This window comes from Dermacentor andersoni, chromosome 6 (assembly GCF_023375885.2).
Source record: "Dermacentor andersoni chromosome 6, qqDerAnde1_hic_scaffold, whole genome shotgun sequence".
Lineage (NCBI taxonomy): Eukaryota > Metazoa > Arthropoda > Arachnida > Ixodida > Ixodidae > Dermacentor > Dermacentor andersoni.
This window is the reverse complement of record NC_092819.1, coordinates 89088375-89100201: the sequence shown is the minus strand read 5'-3', so window position 1 is coordinate 89100201 and position 11827 is coordinate 89088375. Positions and strand designations below refer to the sequence as shown.

Genomic DNA, 11827 nt, shown 5'->3' with positions numbered 1-11827 from the left:
TTCTTTCTTTTTTCGCCTCAGTACTCCCTTCAGTTGATAGTGGGCGTTCGTGTTGTCCACGTATCTACTCTTGTGTCCTGTCTGCACGCCTCACCTCTTTTTTGCATAATGAATCATTACGAACTAGCTCAGCTTTCTGTCGTTCTAATATTTCAACTGCCCAAGTTTGCAGGTGTACCTAGAAAAAGACTCTGTACACTGCATTGGTACTGTGCGGACAAACCGGGTCCCTGCAGTGAGCCTCCCTAGCGAGCAGGAAATGAAAAAAAAGAAAGAGGACATCTTGAAGAGAGGGTTGCAGTTGTGGATGGAATTGAACTGTCATGCACAAGGTAGCAAGATACCCGAGCAGTGACTTTGCTCTCCTCCTTTATTGGAACACAGCCTGCTACAAGTGCATCAAGGTATAATCGTCAAAAAAAAGTGCAGAGTGAGATACCATGCCCTGCAGTGATCACCATCTACAGCAAGAACATGGCAGGCGTCGACCTTTTGAACTCCTTCATCTCCATTTACCGTCCCGACCTAAAGTCGAAAAGATATTATTTTTGTGTTTTTCTGCACATCCTTGACTTGACAGCTGTAAATGCTTGGTGGCTTTACAAGAGGAACATCACGAAAAAACGCGATCAGTACACTGAAAGGCTACTTCCGTTGGCTGAGTTCAGGATGGACCTGGCTGCATCACTCCGCAAGGCTGGGAAGACGGCGCTGAAAAAGCGAGGAAGGCCTAGCAATGAGTCAATAGAACAAGCCTGTGATGATAAGAAAAAAGGGACCATCAACTCCAACTCAGGATGTCAGGCTAGATCATGTATTATTTCTTATCTACGAAGCTTTGTTTCAGTGCTCATTATTTTCATTTCTTTCCTCAGGTTGGTCACTGGGTTCTTTGGAGCAAGAAGCGGCAGCGCTGCCAGCTTCCTGGCTGCACAGGAATCTCCATGAGCTACTGCGTTAAGTGTAGAGTGCATTTCTGTTCCACAAACAAGAGCAATTGCTTTTTTGTGTACCACACTACAAAATGAGTCCACCGTTTCTCATTACTTACCGATTACTGCTCAAGGTATAGAACCAACCTTTTCAAGCAAGCAAGGGAAAAGGGCTTCTATTGTACGATGTCTTCCCCCTTGCTCACTGTCATGTAAATAAATGTTAGTTTGAAACACAATAAGCCGGGCTTTCCTCAACTTTTTCTTTATGTGCACGTTGTTGCAAATATGCAACGTACCCTTTTTCTGCCAATACAAACTGTAAAAGTCCACTGAAGGTATTTTTTTTGTTAGTACAGCTATTGTTATGGTTCCCTGCAACGACATAAATAATTTTATGGCAAAAGAAAAAATTGTGCAGTAAAGGGTTAAATGAGCGCTTGCGCTGCGTTTATTTTAGACTGCTATATTGTTCCTGCCAAACAATGCCACACACGTGCGTTTCTCGAAAGAACGAAGCTTGTGGGCGACTTATTCTTAAACTGATGCGTACTCACACATTGTCGGATGCATGCTAATATGATTGTGAAATCAAGCTTACGTCACAGCTGTCTGTGACGACGGAAAAATTTACCCTACTTCTTAGATTATGGCTCGTTCACATGTGGTTGTATTTTATTGCGATACAAGTTATATGGGCACCCCAGGCGCATTTCTGCCATCGCGTCGCCGTCGCCGTGAGGTACCGCATAAGCGAAAGCGTGTGAGGGTGAGCTGGCGAACGCGGTTCAATCTCGGGGGCCCGAGCAAGGAACGCGGCCTCAGATGCGTGGCCTCTCCTGTGGCGCGCAAGGCAAGGCGGATGAGGCGAACGAGGAGGCTGCCAGGGTGTCTCGATGTCCTCCTTACCCGCGGCTTCGCACATTGCGGCGTCTACTACGGCGTTGGCCACGCGAATCGCGGACACCGTTGTAGACGCCTTTGGTGGACGCCGTAGGGACGCGTTCCCGGCGCTCATGTGCCTTGAAAGCAATCTTCGATGTGGCCAAAGTGTGTGCCCGCTCGGACCTCATCTTCAAACCAATCTGCGATGTTAGCAGAGTGCGCGTAGGGCCGGTAGCTTCGTATGCGAGTTTGCACGTTTCGTTCGCGTTGAAGCGACAGATGCACGGAGGCCAATTCGCTCATGGCTGCGGCCGCGATTTCTTACTCCAGCAGTTTCATAGACAATTTCTGCTGTCATTGAGCGAGATGTATTCATGTTTACCTGTGCGCGCGTGATATCGTGCTGGTTAGTTTAGTTAAAACACAATGGCAGGTAGTTGGTTTGAATCCATGATAAATTCGGTAAGCGCGACTGAACAAGGACGTAGAAAGAAGCAAACACGCAAAGACAGCGCTGTCTCTGCTTGTCAGTGTTTCTACTATCTCGTTGAGTCACGCTTACGTATTCTATAATTGTTAATTTAGTTAGTACGCAAATGTTTACTAGTTTCTACGGCGGATAAAACTACTGTCCTTACTTCGTACAGCTATTTACTAATTTACTGTTGCAATCGGTGCTTCGCCTTACGGGCGGAACTGCGACTTTTTTTTCACTAATGGGGAACATTTGTCTCCGTTAGCTCCTACTTAAATTTCTGTCACTCGCCTGCAGTGATTAACTATGTCGCTTAAACTTCGTTTGCCGTTTGAGTTTTCGTTGCATAACCGCAATTGCAAGTTCCATCATAAAACCGCGTCAGGCTTGAATAACGTAACTCTTGTAGGCATTTGTGTCGCAATGGCAGCACCTCTCATACATGGTGGTTGGGCAACCACGCTGCTTCAGTTTTCTTTCCTCTCACATTTGCTATCATTTGCGCCAGCGTAAGTTCTGACATGTGTGCGGCACTTGATGTGCAAGATTAAATTCATACCACACTGTCTCTTTCGAATTACGAGACTGTTGCGTTCCCATATTGCCATTGTATTCTTAGTGCAGTTGCAGTTAGGTTCACTGCAGCTGCAGTTAGGACCACTTTACATTTTTTTTTATTATTGAAATAGCAATTATAGGAACGCTCCAGGAGAAATTCCGCTGATGCGGCGTACGCGAGGTACGTGCGCCGCTGTGGGTTGCGGTTTCGTGAGCGCTCTTCCCGCGCAGCTATAGTGTCGGAGGTCGCGCAACCTATAGCTCTGCAAGCTCTGGAAACACATTGTGGCTAGAAGCAGCAAGAAGCGATCACTTGTCGCTTCTGCGTCGTTTCATCACGCCAGCGTTCCGACCGTAAATTTCCCCTGTCATACCCTGGAAAAGATGCGCTCACTTTTGACTTCGCGAACTACACCAAGGTTGCTGATTTAATAAGTAAGCAAGAGGGCAATATAATTTACACAGACTGTAACACGTACAACTACTTAATTTACTTATTATAGCTGTCTGGTTATTTGCCAACGCAATTACTGCATCGCGTTTCGGGCAAAACTGTGACATTTTCACTGTTCTCAACTGGTTTGACAAAGCCATACAGATGTAGAGACAGTAGGAGAATTGCCTTTGTCCTTGCACAGATTTGAAACTATCACTTCGTTTTAGTGACTGTTAGCTCAGCTAGTTTGTATATTACCACAAGCAAGCTAAGTTCCTATCAGAACCAGAAGATTGCTGTTAGATGTGCAAGATGTTAACATGCGCATATTTCTAACACATGTTTCTTGCATACTTTACCGCGCTGCTCTATGCCTTCCATCAGCCTGCTCTGACATCAGACTTCGTTGCTGCTCAGTACTCACCGGAGGTCAGTCATACTATGGCAGAACGAAACTGTAGTATGACTTGTATATGTTTATTTCACAGTTTTTTATCATACTGTAAGGTTCTAGCATCGCAATATCACATATGTTGCCATTCTGTCCTCCCTACATGAACGTTATCCTCAGTGCTGAATGTATTAGAGCACATGCTTCTCGCAGTGCGCAGTCATGAGAAAGCTTGGCTTGATATGCAGGGCGTTAGCGAGTGTCGAAGGAAAATGCGCCTTTTCCTGGTGAAAAATTCACCAGCCCTTCCACTCTCTGAAGAAGGCTGAGCAGTGAAGCTTTGGCGTGTTTTTGCTTAATCCATGCATCAATGCATATACAGGTGTTTAAGGTGGCGTACGGTTTACTGACAAGAAGCGAGGCTCAAAGCATCAGGCATCCTTTTTATTCTTTTCCATTCAGGTAGCCCCTGGCTGCACGTGCTCGTGAGTACGGGCTACCTCCAGGAAGGAGGCCCTCCTTCTTCTTCGATCCGAGACAGGGCTGAGATTAATTCGACACACTCCCAGCCACCAAATAACTCGTTCAGCTCGAGCGAATAAAGTTGTTGTAGTCGTCTGGTAGTAATAACTTCTTGCTGTTGTTGAATCTTGCAAGAGCGGACATGGCCATCAACACCCTTGTAGACTTCAAAAACCCTTGCAAGTTTCCACATTTGTCGAGGTATTTTCACGGCGTGGACTATGACGATATCTCCTGTCTTCATTTCGTTGATGGGTCCCCCATGGGAAAAGTGCGCTTATAGAAATTGCAGCAGATATTCTTTCGTCCACCTGTTCCAGAAGTTCTCAGGCGTTTCCGGTAGGCGTGTCGTCATATAGCTTCCGTGCGCCTAAAGTCCACTGATATGTCGTTGCTGCCCTGTGGTAGCGTCATTAGTCTCCGTCCTATGATGAGGTCTACTGGTGTTAATATGCCAGGTTCTACGCTGTCCGGCTCAACGTAGTTGAGAGGCCTCGAGTTCACGACTGCTTCGACTTCGGTAAGCACAGTCGTCAGCTCTTCAAAGTTAAGTCGAGCTTTGGCGATAAATTTCTCAGTGGAAGCTTGATCGTCCTGACCAGACGCTCCCACCAAGCCGCCCCACGATGGTGCGCTGGGAAGAATAAACTTCCAAGTGATACTCTTCTGGCTCAAGTATGCCGTTACGTTCTCTTGGGAAAGCAACTTGAAAAGCTTCTCTAAGTCTTTTGGCGTCTTCTTAAATGTTCTTGCGCTGTGTGAGTAAATCACGCTACGTAGTCCCCTTCGCGCTACAAAGTGTCGTAAAGACGTGAGGAATGCTTCTGGGGCCATGCTGGAAACTACTTCCAGGTGCACTGCTCGTGATGTGGCACATGCGAAGAGCGCGGTGTAACATTTTGTTTCTCCGGCTTCAGTCACACAAATAGTGGTCCTGCGAAGACAACTCCAGTGACTTCGAATGGTTTCGTCGACGTTACACAATGACCTGCTATAGGAGCAGTTGGAACATCGCCAGGGCCAATTCTGAAACGTCTGCACGTATAGCAGCCGTGTAGGACTTTCTTCACTAATGTTCTGCCCCGGCAGATCCAATAGTCCTCTCGCAACTGCGACAGGGTGTGTCTCACGCTTCCCTGTAGTATTTCACAGTGTGCTCGCATGGTCAGTAACGTAGAAAAGTGATGGTCATGCGGGAGAATGACTGGGAGTTTTACCTCCTTAGAGGTGTCAATGTGCAACAGGCGCCCGCCCACCCGGAGGATGCTGTCGGCATCCAAGAACGGGTTGAGGTCTTCAATGCGAGAGGTTGTCTTTGTTGATGTACCTGTTGAAATCGAACTTATATCTTCGCTGAAGGCTTGCTTCTGTACATGTCTGATCGAATATTTTTCTGCTTCAGTGATCTCTTCGGCTACTAGAAAACCAGTGTGCGCTCTGTTTTTGAATCGTCAATGTTTGATGAATCTGAATATCCACGCTGTGACCCTGAGCTGATTCTCGATTCTGCTATATCTGTCAATGTCCAGAATCGATGTCGACTTTGGCGCACTGTAGATCGCAACGTGAACGGCAGTCATTTCACAGACTATCCTATCGTCGCTGCTGATAGGTTCTGCGGGTTGTAGTGGCCATCCGTCTTTTGTCTCGCCTAGCCAGTCTGGTCCATGCAGCCACGTACGGTTATACAATAAGTTATCCATTGAAACTCCACGTGTCAGTAGGTCAGCAGAATTTGCCTGTCCTGGACAATACTTCCACATGGAAGGATCAGTTTTTCCCCTGATCTCTTTCACTCTGTTCGACTCAAATTGCTTCCACTTCGTTGCGTCACCTTTTATTCATGACAACGTATTTGTGGAATCCGACAACATTGCACAGTGGATCTCAAAGTCAGTGAGGGCACTTGAAACGTAGTTCAGTATCCTTGCTCTAAACAAGGCTCCTAGAAGATCCAGCCGTGGCACTGTCGTTGTCTTGCTTTTGCACGTGCTTTTGCGATCAACAACTCGGGACTCGCTGAGCAGCTTGGTGCGATGTGGAGCGCTGCGCCGTATGCCGAAGGGCTTTCGTCGCAAAATACGTGAGCCTGTAGCACTCGCGGCGATTCGGTTCCGCTGCCAAGATGACGTGGCATGGAAATATTCTGCAGGAATGGTTCACCCATTCATGCCATTCATCTTGCAGATCCTGAGGTAGCTGCTCATCCAAGCCTATTCCACGTGTCCACAATTTCTGGAATAAGATCTTGATGACAATGGTGAACGACGCAACAAATCCCATTGGGTCGAATATCCGTGAAGCAGCTTGAAGAACGAACCGCTTAGTATCATCTCTTTTCTTTCATAAATTCGAGAAGGCCCGTCAAAAAAAAGTGAAAGCATCCGTGTATGGATTCCATGTGATTCCAAGTACCTTCATGCTTGTCTCGTGGAGGACATCCAGTTCTTTGTATGCCGACTGTTCCTGATGCTCCAATGCGTTAATCAGACCATCTGAATTGGCCGTCCATTCCCTTAGCTCATTCCCGTCTCCTGCATAATCTATTTGGCTTCGCGGCAGATTTGAAGTGCTTCTTCATGTGACTCTACTCCAACCACTAAATCATCTACTTAGAATGACTCGCAGAAAGGTTTCGCGGTACTGGCTTTGCTTGAAGGCATACTCTTAGGTGATGTAGTATAGTTGCCGTCAGTAGGAAGGGGCTACATGTTCCTCCGAATGGCACTCGCGTCATCCTCGACTCTTGACTCTCCTCTTCGGAGAAACGCAGTGCTTTTCTTTCTCCAAAACAGAGGAATCCAAAAGGCATCTCTATCCTTCTCTGCGACTGCGATTTGAAGGAATGCTTTCTCAATGTCGGCTAGCAGAGCTATACGGTGTGTTTTGAAGCATCATAGTACCTTCACCAGATGCTGGTACAGGTTTTCACCCTTTTCGAGGTATTAATTTAATCAGAAGCAACCTTTGACATGCGAAGAAGCGTCAGAAACTATTCTGACTTCTGTGGTTAGTGTGTGGTCTCGGATGTCTTCCCTGTGCGGCACGTAATAAACCTTTTTCGGATCCAGGGGTGCCCCTTCAACAATCTCCCCATGTCCAGTACGCAGGTACTCCAACATGGGGTTGTCATACGTTTCTGAAACTCCTTGCTTGCTCGACAGTCGGGAGATAAGTCTGTTAATGCGACCTGCTTGTTCTCTGAGAGCTCGACCACCTCCTTCCAGGGCAATATCACTTCGTATCTTCCGTCCCTAAGAGTGATGGTTTCTTCGAATTTCATCAATACTGGACTGAGCCTGCTCTCGTTGTCAACGGCGTCTGATATTCCCACGCTCTCGAGTTCCCAGAATGAGTGGGGGAATTTGTCGCTCTCTTGTACACTCGTCTTCAGTACCCAGACCATGACCCGCGAAGCTGTTATATCTGATGCCATGCAGTTAGTGTTGCTTGAAACATTAGCCCTAGCTTAGAGTTGATAGCCATCAGTGTCTCATTGTTCTCGCATCCAGTCACTTCACCAGTCGTCACAGTCCACATTTGGTCGGAACCGATGAGAACGGTTATGCCTGCTTCCCCGACAATGAATTCGTATAGTCGGTGATGAGCGATGTCCTTTCCAGACTTCTGAATTTCCGCGATGAACAGAGAGTTGGATGTACTTGCCTCGATATCCTGACATATCTGTGGAATTTCTATCGCTTGCAAGGCAACTTCCTTATCTGAGAACTCGCTCCGCAGATGGCGCTGCACAACACGCCGCTTCTGCGCTGCTCGATCCGACTTGCTTGCAAGCGTATTGAGCGCGATGATGGTAGAGCCCACAAACTGAAATTTCAGCTGTCGTGATAGACGTTCTGTGACGAATGCGCGCTGGCTGCCTCCGTCTATGACACCTCTGGTATATCGACAGGGGACGTCTATTACTGCACAAACTCGGAACGTCTGCAGGAGAACGCTCGTCGATGACTCCTCGATGGTACGCCGATCTTTCCCTAAAGGTGCGCAAGCAGTCGTGTTTGGCTTGGATTTCTTGTTAGTATTTTGGCAGTTGTGCCGTTTTTCCGTGTCTTCTGGCTTACTTTTTGCGGATCACACACACTCGTCACATAACGTCCTTGGCAGGTATAGCAGGTAACCTTGCGTCTACAATCACATGCCCTGCAACCTTTAGTCGTGCATCAAAATCACCTCATGTGTCCTGCTAAAATTTGCTTCTTTTTCGATAGTGGGAGATCAAGTGCGCAGTCTTCCGTGGAATGTAGGCTCGACTTCCAAAACACACAGTTCTCAGGTATTTTAATAGTGTTGTTGTGGAGAACTGAAGACGCAGGTTTCGAGTCACGAAAATGGCGAGATTCATTTGGCGCATTCTCTCTTACTGAATTCGCAAACTGGCTTTTCTCTTAGCTCTCCAACTCGAAGGACCGGAAATTTAAGAGGTGTTCCAGCTCCGTGATAGATGTTGCATTACTGATGGCCCCTGTCACCCGAATGGTGCAAGACCGGTGGCACTGTACCACTATATCATGTGGTAAAGCCCGCAGCAACAGGTCGCACAACATTGTGGAAAAGGACACCTTGTTCCCCCCCAGGGTCTCCAGTTCGCGGATTTTGCTGATGATCTGGTCGCACAGCTTGCGAAGAGCTGTCGGGTTACTTGAACGGATTGAAGGCAAAGTACGAAACTTGGAGAAGTACTCCTGTTCGAGTCTCGTTCTACCGCCGAAGCGTTTCTTCGGTATATCGATGTCCTTGTATCAGTGTCCTTGTAGGAAGCTTCCGTTGTAGGCAGTCCCACAGCAGCTGAGGCTGAGTCGCCTCTTAGGAGGAACCTCAGATAGTTAAACTTGTCCGTGGCTTTGAGGCTTCCGTTGCGATGAATCAAATGGTCGAATTGTTCCCAGAAGTCGTTCCATCGACACAAATCGCCAGCAAATGGCGATGGTAAGCTTGGGTAGCTTGGTTCCAGAGACTCCCGCTGTACTGACTGTCGATGAAGTCCGAAGCTTCAGTGTTGATGACATGACCACACGGTCTCGCTTGCTAAGCAGCTCACTCATTACGCTGGTAGCATTGTCCTCGTATTCCACAACGGTGTTGTATTCTTGCTCAAACTCTTCATCAACAATGTGGCTTTCTAGCTCCTCGTTGATCTTGTTCAGCTAATTGTTATTCACCTTGAGACGTCCGTAAATAGTGTTGAGCTGATCTGCGGTGGCTGTTTCATCGGTGAGACGAGCTCTTGCCTCGTTGATAAGCCTTGTGGTCAGAGATCGTCCTGACGTCCGCTTCGATGGCAGCCTCTCCATGATGGTCGATTCACTCGTAGCCTTCCGTGGTCTCCGGTAGGATGTCCCAGGTCTTCAGCCCCAATGTTTAAGATGGCGTACGGTTTACTGACAAGAAGCGAGGTTCAAAGCATCAGGCATTCCTTTTATTCTTTTCCGTTCATGTAGGCCCTGGCTGCACGTGCTCGTGAGCTAGGGCTTCCTCCAGGAAGGAGGCGCTTCTTCTTCGATCCGAGATCGCGCTGAGAATAATTCAACATAGCTATTAATATTATAATTGCTAATAATAATAATAATTATTATTATTATTATTATTATTGTTATTATTGTTATTGTTATTGTTATTGTTGTTGTTGTTGTTGATGATATGTGGTGTTTAATGGCGCAAGGGCCAGGTGTGGCCAAAGAGCGCCATGACAAGTGGTGATGTTGACGATGTATTATGGAGATGTGACTTGGCTGTAAACTGGCCTAAAAATTGTCGCTGTAAAGTGCGTAAAATCTACGTGCTATAAAATTATGGCGATGACTCATGACGAATACTTTGAACATTAAAATCCATCGTAAAAGAATGATGCAGAATAAAAGATATATGAGATAGTAAAATTACCTGGAGCACTGCTGCCTCACCGGAGCCCTTGAAACACAAGGGCCTAGAGGCGCGTGCTATATGAAAGAGCTATCACAGCGGCATCCTCTGAAGAGAGGACCCGCTACGAACACGTGGGGCTAAAAACATGCAAGACAACATCTTTCAGAAAACTTAGGACTGTGTTGGTGTCAAATAAAGGTTCTGGACCGAGTAGCATTACGGGATGTAGGGGGATGTGCTGCCGGTATGCTAGGGAAAAATGTTTTCTTCTTTCAGATTCGGCTGCCCGACACTCCAGGAGGACGTGGAGGACGGTCAGCCTCTCCCCGCATCTACCGCAGGTTGGAGGATCATTTTCAGTGAGTAGAAAGTTATGCGTGCCAAATGTGTGTCCTATTCTCAGGCGACAGAATAGGACATCTGTTCGCCGTGATTTTGTTACGGGGGGCCAAGAACCTAACTGTGGTTTTATCACGTGCAGTTTGTTATTTACTTCTGCGTCCCACATACGTTGCCAGTGGTTTCGCAGTTTTCTTCTTAAGAAAGGTTTCAGATCTGTGACAGGGACCGAAGCAGTAGGACTAACTGCATGCAATGAAATGGATGTGGCCATCTGGTCCGCTAGAACGTTACCCTCAATGCCCCTATGTCCGGGCACCCAGCATATAATGACATGCTGGTTAGACATATACGCTCTACAGAGAATGGAATAGAGCTCAGTTATTACGGGGTTTCTGTGTTTACAGTGTGACTTCAAGGCTTTTACGACACTTAGGGAGTCTGTAAATAAAATTGTCTTTTGAATATTTGATTTTCTGATATGTTTCACAGCCAACAATAGTGCATGCGCCTCAGCCGTAAATATACTTGTTTCAGGGTGCAGTACACCGGATTCCGAGAAGGATGGACCAATGGCTGCGTAGGACACCCCGGCATGCGACTTAGAAGCGTCTGTGTAAAACTCTGCGCACGAGTACTTGTGCTGGAGCTCCAAGAAATGCATTTTGATATGTGGCTCTGGCGCATGTTTAGTAACCTCTATAAAGGATGTGTCACACTCTATCAGCTGCCACTCCCAGGGTGGTACTAGCTTAGCTGGAGGCATTAAGCGTTGCTCGAGAACTGGGACATCCATTTCCGTGCATAGTTCTCTTGCACGCAGTGAGAAAGGAAGTCTCATAGAGGGTCTGTTATGAAAAAGTGTTTCACACGTCAAGTCGTTAGCGGTTGTGAAACACGGATGTTCCTTATTAGCGCGAACCTTGAGAAAATATGTTAAGCTGATGTTTGTTCTTTGAAGATGGAGTGGCCACTCATCTGACTCTACATATAGGCTTTCAACAGGGCTTGTCCTAAATGCGCCAGTGGCCAAACGGATACCCAGATGGTGAACGGGGTCTAACATCTTAAGTGCGCTCGGTGCGGCAGAGTGATATGCTACGGCACCATAATCTAACCGTGATCGAACAAGGCTCTTGTAAATATTCAACAAACACTGTCTGTCGCTACCCCACGTTGTGTGGGATAGGATTTTAAGTAAGTTCATTGTTCTAAGATATTTTTCTTTCAGATGTTTTATGTGCGGAATGAAAGTAAGCCTGGAGTCAAGTATAACACCAAGAAATTTGTGATCTTTGTTTACAGGAATTTGTTGTCCGCCCAGTTCTACACAAGGATCTGGGACCAGGCCTCTCTTTCTTGTGAAGAGAACACAAGAACTTTTGTGGGGGTTGACTTTGAATCCG

The 11827-nt window shown here is 46.9% G+C and overlaps 1 pseudogene; it reads left to right on the top strand.

Annotated features, from left to right (window-relative positions):
• Window positions 1-225: 225 nt before the first annotated feature.
• On the top strand, window positions 226-1028 carry LOC140218770 (uncharacterized; annotated as a pseudogene).
• The last annotated feature ends 10799 nt before the right edge of the window (window positions 1029-11827 follow it).